Source organism: Chenopodium quinoa, unplaced genomic scaffold, assembly GCF_001683475.1.
Source record: "Chenopodium quinoa cultivar QQ74 unplaced genomic scaffold, ASM168347v1, whole genome shotgun sequence".
Classification (NCBI taxonomy): domain Eukaryota; kingdom Viridiplantae; phylum Streptophyta; class Magnoliopsida; order Caryophyllales; family Amaranthaceae; genus Chenopodium; species Chenopodium quinoa.
The window spans coordinates 2532856-2544650 of NW_018743032.1; positions in this window are offsets into that span (position 1 = coordinate 2532856).

Genomic DNA, 11795 nt, shown 5'->3' on the forward strand with positions numbered 1-11795 from the left:
CTCCTCCACATCCACCACCACCATCACCCTCCTCCTCCACATCCACCACCACCACCACCACCCTCCTCCTCCACATCCACCACCACCATCACCCTCCTCCTCCACATCCACCACCACCACCACCACCCTCCTCCTCCACATCCACCACCACCATCACCCTCCTCCTCCACATCTTCCACCACCCTCCTCCTCCACATCCACCACCTCCACCACCCATCCTCCTCCACATCCACCACCTCCACATCCACAATTTATTTTGAACGAAATGAGTCAAACGTGGACAAATAAGGAATTTAAAATTCAAACAAGACATAAATTCATTCAAATAATTATTCAAATAATAATGTAATGTAAGTGTTATGTACAACAAACTAGAGAAGGTCATTACAACAAATAAATCAGATAATTCTATCCTATTCTGACTTATCAATTTGGTGTAACGGCTCTCTATCTAGTATGTCCACTCTCGGCATTTGACGACGGCTGTAGTGACGGACCGTGGTAAATGGGTTCGGGCGTACTGGCGGAGTCAGCTGGTTGGAAGATGGGTCATCAGGATGACGTAGGGGCGCGAACTGCGAATGTCGTACTCCTCTGCGCCCGTGAATGACGAAGGATCACCCCCACAGCTACTCTGGCCAGCCTCAAACTGTGAGTGACTAGAGTGGCCGCCATGATCGTCCCGGGGGTGGACGAGATAGGCGTGACCATATCTCTGCAAGGTAGCCATGCCCATATCTCGCACCCGCTCGACCTGTGCTCTGGGCGGCTCAGGTATGCCTGGAAGGACGTCCGACAGTGCGTCAACCATCGCCGTCATATCCAACGCCTGCAGTAATTAAGGATGAGTTAGTTGAATGATATACAAATTTAAAATTGATAAAAATAAGTTAATCAAATACACTTACATATCCCCTGATCACGTCAAAGGATGGATGGTAATGTGCGGATGGCGGTGTGTAGCTGGGGTTGATGAAACGCCGTGTAATCCGCATGTACCACTCCAATTTAGGGCTTTTATACTAGACAATTATCAAATTACAACAAACCAACTTAGAATTATCAACATAATTGTCAATTTACATCAAACTAACTTAGAATAAACAACAACATTATCAAATTAAAACAATGTAGTATATATAATTATCAAACTAACCTAGGTTTTTAAATTTTAAAAACAAATAAGTGAGAAGTACTAACAATGTGATTATAAAGAAGAGGAGAGGCGCGGCGGCAGCAGGCAATAGGCGGCGGCGACGGCGGCAGGCAGCAGGCGGCGGCGACGACGGCGACGGCAGAGCTTTGAGGAAGATAGGCTATTGCGTGAGGAAGAGTGAGTTTGAGTTTTTAGTTTTGAGGAAGAGTGAGTGCGCGAAAAATATACCAGGCAAAACCGCTGACTCAGTCAGCGTTTTAAGGGCTGACAAAAACGCTGACTGAGGCAGCGTTTTTATGTATTTCCATATTTTTTTAAAAAAAGATTTGTATTTCACTAAATAAGAAATTTTTAAAAAATAATAACAGAGGTAAAACGCTGACCACGCGTCTATATTCGTAAATAGACGCGTCTATATTCGTAAATAGTTTGCTAATAGGGCTCAGTTTCGTAAAAAATCCCACCAATACCCACCCTGAGACCAGCATACCACCCCCAAACTCCACCACCACGGGGCCCCGACAAACCACCAAAAATACAACAAAATATACCATAGCCAAAATAACCCAAAATACAAAAATAAGACTAATCAACCGAAAATTAACCGAAAATCGAAATAAACTAAACATAATTAAAAAAAATAACAAAGTCTAAAAAGAAAAAAAAATCACAATAAAATAAACAAAAGAAACACAAATATCAACATATCTATCTCAAATTTCAATTTATATGGGTTTATACGGTCAAATTCGACAATGAAAACACTAAATCTGGAATTTTTATGGTTAAATTTGACCACTTAAATCACGAACGAAAGTGACGAACGAGAAAAAGGAACCTGAAAAACCATATTGAACGAGATAGAGGAGATCACAGGTGCAAAGAGGGGGTCTTGATTGAGAAAAAATATGAGAAGATCGAATGAGAACAAATTGTAATTTTATGTGAGAAGAGAGAGAAAGAAAGAGAATAGAGAGGGTTTCCTTGTTAAATTTCCCTTTTTTTTTAATTTAATTTCCTTTTTTATGTCAGAATATAATTTTCTTTTTTTAATTCAATGAAAACTTCAGCACCTTCTGATTTATATTATATGTCAACAAATTTATTTTCCCTTGAAGGTCATAACTTGTTTGAGGAGTTAATAGTAATACAAGGTACTTTTGCCAAAAGTTGTAGGGAAGTTACCGAGGTTTGGTTTGTTGCAGGCAAGGTACTGAAATAGGTTTCCAGGCCAAATAACCTATTGTAACTGGTTACTAACTAAAAAAAAAAAGGAAAATGATATTTTCTGGCATTACTAAGGCAAGGTACTAATGTTTTGATGTTTCCCACAAAATAACTGTTACAAATGAAGTAGCCGTTGAAGTTCAAAATAATAGTAAAATTGCAACTATAAATCAGTAATGCTTCATGCTCAACAGCTGCTGCATCATCAAACATTCCTGTAAAAAATCAAAAGATTAAATTGCAAATTGAGTTTGAATTTTCAAAAAAAAAAAATATTAGCTGCATGTTTAGAATGAATGCAACAGGTAATAGATGTCATTTTGGCCTACTAGTATCTAAGAGCACGGTGTGGACAAAGGATAATCCTGAGAGAAGGTTCCTTGCGTGCCATGATTATGATGCTGAAACAAAAAGAAGAGGCTGCAAGTTCTTCAAATGGGTGGACATAGTAGTGCTGTTACGATTAATGTGGGGTTCAATTGTGATATGTGGAAATTTATTCTGTTCGTGTGTGTAGCAATCATGTGGTTTGCTTTGAAGAAGTAACTATAATCAGCACTAATAGTAGCAAAATAAATTATAAGTTGTTTACCTTAGTTAATGCTTTCCAGTTCTCTTTACTCTAGCTAAATCCCGTAGTATTTTTGGTGTAATTCTGTTAGCCTATATGGCGTTAATAATATATATACCTAGATGGAATCCCGTGCGATGCACGGTTTTTTATACATAAATCTCATGAAAAAGATTTTTTTCATTAAATCCTATAATTTTTTATTTTATTTTGCTTGTTAGAAAACGGATAATTTGTTTTATTTTTATGCAACTTATAATGCGACCTTAATTTACTAATATTAGTTTTATGAAAATTATAAGTATGATATATATTAGAATAAAATCATAATCCTGTTCATATTTTTTTAACCTATGATTTGTTTGTATAACGAAAACACGTTGTTCCACTATACATATATAGTTATAGAATTACTATTTTTCTTTCACAAACAATAACTTAGACCACCATTATTCTTTTACTCCGTAGTAACTTTATACAATGAAAAATTAATAAAGTAAACCCAAAACTATAGGGTTAAAATAAAGACGGTGGGAGTAATAGTAAAAGATATGACTTTATAAATTTTTAAATAGTTAAATGAAATATATATATACTACCAAGAGTGTTGCATTACTAAAATTAATCTAATTGAATAAAATTAAATCTTTATAATGAAATTTCATTATCATATGTCTTAATAATAGAGTTATATGTATACACTACTACAATGATTTTTACAATAATAATATAGATATTCTACTAGAAACTATAATACACAAAAAATAAAAATTATCAGAGACATCTCTTACAATCTTTAATTTTTTTTTCCTACTATTGTAACATTATAGTTGACTTAGGGTCTGTTTGATTTACTGAACTGAGCTGAGGTGAACTGAACTGAACTAAATATTTTATGAGAGAGGGAAATTAGGAACTGAACAGAACTGAACTGAGAATAAGCTTAAGAGAACAGACCCTTACTTTTCCAATAATTTCTTTCAATTGGCGCATGGACATAATCCCTTCAAATACAGAATAATTAATATTAAGTTACAATTAAGTTGTTTAACAAAATTTAATACGATAAGTAACATAATTAGATTAGGTAAAATAAAACAAAATATACATCTTATAAAATAATGAATAACAATCAATTTATTTTGTTTACCATCAGAAAGCCTTGATATACTTACATTATTTCCAATATTTTTTGTACTGTTAATCAACGAATTAGACCTGAAAAAAATTCACACCATGAAAAAGTGTAGATAAATAATATTCACATGGTTGTGTTTTTTGTATAGTAAATATATATATATATATATATATATATATATATATATATATATATATATATATATATATATATTGTCTATTTACAATTGAAAAAAAAAATCAAAATTATAATTTTGAGAGGATTTATACAAATCTTAAATATCATCCTATCTTATATATTTGTGGAGTAGCAAATAAATCTCTTATAAAAATTTTATCTAATCATGAAATGGGTTGCTAGATAAGATAAAAATTGAACATTATTGTTTTTTTTTTTTTTTTTTTTTTGAATATTGATAAAGACTAAACATTATTGTTATTTATCTTTTTTTTGAAGAATATTAGTTAATTATTAATAATTTATATTTCTTTTAATTTTTTTTAAAAAAAATTGATTGAACGTTTTCTTAAAAACAAAATGAACATATATTTTCCTTTTTCAAATATTTAATTTTAAAGTGTTTGTATATAATATTTGTATAATTTATAGTTTTTTTTTTAATTTAAATCCTAATATCAAAAGATCATCTTTTAAAAAAGATAATTTTTAGTTTAAAAATAATTTAAATAATAAATCATTATTCGTCGTTTTTACCTACGTGGCAAAAATTTTAAATTTCATTCATCACTTTTGCTTATGTGGCGAGTGAATTTTTTATTTCTAAAATAAAATACAAATATAACTTTTAATTGGTTAAAATAATACCGTGCGATGCACGAATTATCATACATATATCTCAAGAAAAGATATTTTCCTATATACTCTAAGTTTTTGTTTTTTTTTTTATAATTATTTGATTTATTTACAATTTCATAATTTCAGACAAAAAAAAATAACAAATAATAATTTAATTAAATGGATATTGACAATTACAAAAGTTTTTTTTTAATGTAATTTATAATGCTACTTAATTTATTGTTGTTTTGTATTTTATTCGTTGTTGTTGGTTATATGACAATAATATGATATCTTTAAAAAAAATGTTAATATGATATTTCATTGATTACATATTAGCATAAAATCTTTAATGTGAAAAGATAATAATTTTTTATTTTTAAAATAATTTAAATCCTAAATCATTATTCGTAGAACAAAATCAAAAATAAAAATAAAATTATAATAATCAATTTTAAAAAAAAATTGTAGAACAAAGTTGACTTTAATTGAGGGAACGTAATCACCCTGTAATTAAAAATAAAAAAATTAAGTTAATTTTATGAGTTAATTAAGCTACCTAAATCACAAAAAAATTGTTTTAATCATAAAATTAATTGATAAAAACTAAAAGGTTCATTAAAAGATTTAATAAATGTAAACGATTTATAAAGATATAATACCTTCTCATCCAATAAGATTATCAAGCGAGAAACTCGTACTTTGATATTCCAAAGATTTTTGCTCGAATTTAATTCTCTGATTAAATTAGATATGCATGTAAAAACAAAATTCAGTAAACAAAACATAAACATATAATCATTAAGTATCCCAAATAAACATAATTTAATCAATAATCACAAATATACATTTAAACATGGGTTTTAAAAATTAGGCTAAGAATTACCCAGTCATTGATGACCTAATAAAACCGACACAAATTAATGACACAAAATTTGCTTGGTTTGCTTTTGTATTGATACGAAATTTTGTTGGTGTGATATGATACATCAATTTATAATGGTAAATATCACAAATTTTAATTTAATTATAATTAAGGAATAATATTAATTTCTTATCACAAACACTATTAAAATTTATCTTATAATAGTAGTTATATAAATCCTATATCTAAAGATGATTAGTTTAAAAGATAACTTTTAGTTTTTTAAATAAATTAAATCCTAATAAATCAATATTCGTTGTTTTTACTTACGTGGCAAAACTCTTAAATCTCATTCACTTTTACTTAGGTGGCAAACGGATTTTTTAATTCTAAAATAAAATAGAAATCTGATTTTTAATTGGTCGAAATAATGCCTTTGCTTATCTGGCTCGCCGAATGCTCTTAAAAAAATGCCTACTTTATATATATATATATTAGATTTTAAAGTTGCGTTGGATTGAAACACATGTGTTTAATTACCTGTAGTGCCTGACTTGATATTGTGTTATGTGGCTGTTGGCTTGACATGGGGTACTCTTGACGAAAAGAGTTAACAAATTGCTCCCCCTCAATGTCAGTATAAAAGGCTTTATGAGGTTGTGGTTGAGTGGCCCTATTTTCAATTGGTAAAGGGCCTGTTTGAGGCTGAGCATCTTGTATAAAAAAAAAATGTACCTGTTACTGAAAATACAAGAATGGTGACTACATAAAAATTCAATAATATGGCAACAAACTTACAGTAGCAACCCTTTGAAAACCATTAGAGTAAGTATATAATCCTACTCCCCTGCAGTGCATTGGAATAGAGCTACTCCATATACCTCAGGCTCTGTTTGATCAGGTGGGGTAGTTCTATGATGTTGCCTCTCTTGCCCCACATTCTTGCAGCTCCTCTTATTATTCCCTTCCATACCACATAGGTTGTAGGATTAATAATGAAATAACCAACAAAAATCAATTTTCAATCCATGTTCAAGATATAATTTGAGAGAGAACAAATAACATATATAAATTTTTATCACATCAATCACCAAGTTTGATGCAATAAGGGTTTAAATTAATCAAAGCTTAACACAAAATAGGGAAAAGATTAGAGGAGAAATCACATAGATTTCAATAATCACAAAGATTATGGGTAGAGAGAGAAAATCTCATAAGATTCAAAATTAAGCAAAAAGTTGTTCCCAAAAGCAAGTTTAGCCCTATTTAAAGGCTTTACAAACAAAACCTAGAGTTCATGAATTACCCCTTGGATTTCAAATGAAAGGCCAAGATTAGAAGCAAGCTAAGAAAAACAAAAAGAAAGAACAAAAGCCACTACAAAATAGGGGCTCTAGAACGGTCGCTCTAGAGGGTTGGAGTGGTCGCTTCGCACAAATAGAGCAATCGCTCCGATACTTCTACCAAAAATCTCAATTTATGATGGATCGGATGCTCTAAAAGGTGAAGTGGGCGTTCCGAAGGGTGGAGCGGTCACTCCAGCAGTTCTGCCTAGACAACTCGATTTCAAACGCTCATAACTTCTTCATTTCTCACTCAAATTAGGCATGTGACCTTTCGTTGGAAAGCTCTTGGACTCTACTTTCATCTCCAATTTGAATCAATTGAAAACTTCTTGTAAAAAAAATTATATAGCCATTTGAAGTTGAGTAGTCCATTTTTGATTAAGTACAAACCTCTATTTCTCATGCTTCATCTTCAACCATCAATTGTAAAATTAAGACACAAGGATCACTTTTATTCACCTAAGCCACATTATTAAATAGGGAATCTATCCAAAAAGCATATTGGATCCATAAATGCCACTAAACGGATCATATATCCATATAACCCGTTGTAAGGAATTTTAAAACTCAACCTTTTGAGCCCCACTGTGTTCATGCTTTTAGGCATGGCGGCACTCCAAGGGAAGAAAGCTAGAAATAGAAGAGTCGCCAACAAGTTATAGGAACTTGTAAACCATACATGGATGTGAAGGTTACACCCCATTCACGATCATGGAGATCACTAACTTCATTGTGGTCGGAACCATGACTGGATATTTTGTGATGATGGTACGAATACAACCTAAAAGAGATTGAATCCGCCCTAAATCGGCCTCTACTTAATTCTTATGATAATCATGTGCGCTTTTCGATTAACATACATACATCAAGTTAATCCTAAACCTGTTTAATCTACGTTGGTTAAGGCTAAAAGGAAATTCATGAGACTCTTCAACTCTTCACCTAACTCGATAATCAAAGACGTGAAAGGTACTCATCACTGGGTTTGGTTTTTGGGGAGACACAATCAGGTGTCTACAGAAGCCCCCACTTTGACTGAGTTTGGAGATATGTAAGTTTCGAAAACTCTAGTCAAAGTAGATCGAAAGGGATGGAGAATGATTCACAACGTTCTGCGATCCTTAACCATTCTTTTTAACGCCGGTACCTGCAGAAAGCGCCAGTTCTACAAATAAAGAGTTAAGGGGAAAGAAACGCGTATCTGAGTTTTCCCGAGCACACGTCTCTGGGTGACATCAATTTTGCTGAATCAAAGTTGTTTTGCTTGACAACCTCCACATCCTAGGGAGCGCTGATGGGCGTTAGAACCGTCGCACATTCCACACTCATTCAAACACATTTATAAGCAAACACCTCACAAACTAAGTACAATGATAAGTAAGAGTTCGGTCCACAAGGAACGGGGTACAATTGCTAAAGATCTTAACACTCAAGCTAATTCAAAGTCTTTTGTTGAAAGGGGTGTTCATCAAGTAGACAACAAACTATTGTTCTAAATCAATTAATTAAAAGCACTATGGAATGGGATCCACTCAACCATGGAAATTAGGCATATTGGGAGTAAAAGAGACAATAGATAGCAAGGACTATATGTAAGACCAACCTTATGCAATTAGGAAAACAACTCACACTCCTAAGATCCCTCATTAGTTTAGCATTGGAGATACATAATAAAATTGCAATAAGTAATGACATAATTAATCTACATTTCCATGTCAAACTAAGCATAACATGCCATCAAGCTCCAAATTCAAGGGTAGCTACTCCTATCATAAAGAACTAACAAGCAATCTCATACAATCAATTTAATCACAAATCAAACATCAATACTTCTCCCAAGTTTACTTAATTAATCATTAGGTTGAGTTTAACCCCTAGCAAAGAGGACTACTTACAACTCATTTTGAGTGACATGCAAATCAAGATTAGGGTTCTAACTAGGTCAATAATTGGGGAAAAGTGATTAACTAATGATAAAACTAACATTCAACAACAAACAATCAAGATCTAAAGAGATTAAGGTGCCATGCAATAACAAAATAAAATCAGAATATAAATAGAGAAAAGTGAAAGAAGTTGCTAATTGAAGCTTCATATGTTGAAAACAATTGCTGAAATGTTGAGAAAAATCCTTGAAACTTGCTACTACAATGATTAATTTGAGGGTTTCTAAGCTAAAATACCAAATATGATTGTTTCAAACTAAGAGAAAGATGCTAAGAACTATGCTACTGCTGCCTGTTTTAAAACGAACTAAAGGGGTAGTATTCATACTCCCCGAATTACATAGGTCAATTTGTCAAAAGACAACGGATTTTCAGCTAGGAGCGCTCGCTCCTTATACATGCGCGCCTGCTCCTCTACTCATCAAAAGATTAGCATATTCAAAACTCTAGGGAGGAGCGCCCGCTCCTCGCAGGATGCGCGCCCGCTCCTCGCAGGATGCGCGCCCGCTCCTCGCACTTTCAACATGAGACAGATTTGAGCAAATAGGGAGGAGCGCCCGCTCCTATCAGGGTGCACGCCCACTCCTTTTATCTAAGATTGAGGCAGATTCTAGCAGACCAGCTAGGAGCACCCGCTCTGTCGTGACTACACGCTCGCTCCAGCTGTTCTCAGAATATAGGCAGAATGTTGAAGTCTTAGAGGAGCGTCCGCTCTAGCTCAGGTGCACGCCCGCTCCTCACAGGATCAGAATCATGGTAGAATTGTGTAAACTTTGCAGGAGCGCCCGCTCCTGGGGAGGTGACTGCCCGCTCCACCAGGAGCGACCTTTCCCTTCATCACTTTATGCCTCTAATTTCGATCCATGAACTTCCTTGGTTTGCCTCACTTCACCATTACCTGCAAATTAAGTATACAAACACACAAGGAGGGGGGGACAAAGCCAAAATGCAACATTTATATACAAAAGGGGTTAGAAAGAGGGGAAAAGATTTTAAAATCGGGTAAAAATCACCACAATAAGTGGTCAAATAAACCACTTATCAATTATATACAAAAGGGGTTAGAAAGAGGGGAAAAGATTATAAATTGGGTAAAATTCACCACAATAAGTGGTCAAATAAACCACTTATCAAGCGCCCTTGAAGATCGCTGTGCTTCGCCATCTTCAAATCAAAGTGACGACGTCATCGAAGACAGTAGTGCTTCGCTATCTTCAAATCAAAGTGACAATGTCACTGAAGATCGTTGTGCTTCGCCATCTTCAAATCAAAGGGGGGACAACCTCCACATCCTAGGGAATGTTGTCGAAGACCACTACTCCTTGAGCCGCCTTCAAATCAAAAGGGGACAACTTCCACATCCTAGGGAATATTGTCGAAGACCACTACTCCTTGAGCCGGCTTCAAATCTTCTCGCCTTCACTCCTTGGAAGTGGTAGCTTCTCTTTCCTTGGAAAATCCACCGTAAAACCTCATTCCTCAAGGTCTTACCGAGCTTTACATTAATTTTCGTAGAAATCTTCCATCCTAGGAATCCTTTGTGATTATGACCAATCACTAATCAATCAACGCTCTTAATCAATCCTCAAATATGCTTAATCTATTATGAAGTGTACTCAATCAATCAATAAGGTGATCTTCATCAGGCTGATCATCAATCAAAATTGTAATCAGGTCGATTACTAATCAAATCAAATCAAATATTTATTATTTGCTCATTATGAGGCTCAAAAGAATCAAATGCGCATAAGGAAGCTCAAATGGATAAACATGGACCAACAAATCAAGTTGTGGGACCCTCAAATGCTGACGCATGCGAAAATCAGAACCATCACATGGCATAAGGTTTATCGCGCCGTGATGAATTCACAAAATTCCAGATTTAAACCTTTATTCTTCCTCTTTTCACTGCTGCTGCTCATTTTCGACATTCGCTCGCGGAACTTCAACTTTCTCAATCTTGGTCGTTTCTTAACCAAATTCGCTCAATTTTGTCTCAAATCGTCTCATTTTCACTCAACCATACCGATCTATGTAAGTTTTGCTCAACCTCTTTTTATTTCGGGTGAATTTTGAGCATGTATTTTGCGTTTTTTCGAAAAATCTGAAATGTATCTTCCTTGTTTGCTCAATTTTTATCAAAATTATTGGCATGAAATTTCTTGTATGTGTTTGTATGTTTCTTTGTGAGCAATTTGAGACTAGAACCGTTTGATTTGGTGAAGAAACGAGCATTTTACCATTGTTGAACACTCTAGGTTCGTGAGTACAACGTGGCTTGTTCTTGATGATTCTTCTGCTCTTTGTGCTTAATTTGTTACAATATTTGTCATAAACTTGCAAGAAATTGTTTTTGATGCTCAAAATCTTTATTGTTGTGCGAATCAAAATCATGCTCTATTTTTGCATTTTTGTACTCTGCTTTTGACGAACATAGTATAATGCGGCTAGGCGAACTTAAATACTATAAACCATTTAATTTAATGTTTTTATGGCAATAATAAATAGTATGGCTCGACGTCGAGATTCTGGCTCACATTCCCGCTCGTCTCACCGAGAGGACGAGCCTGTACGAGTGAGACGACGCCTCCACCAGCCAGGCGTGGTCTCTCCCTCAGTGAGATGAGCACACCTTGGCCTTTCAGCCGGTTCACCACATCTCCCAGCGAGTTTTGCTAGGTCTTATTGAGGAGCATGTGCGTTGCCATGGTTCGGGCAACAACACCATTCTATCTTTGTACCGCCAGCACA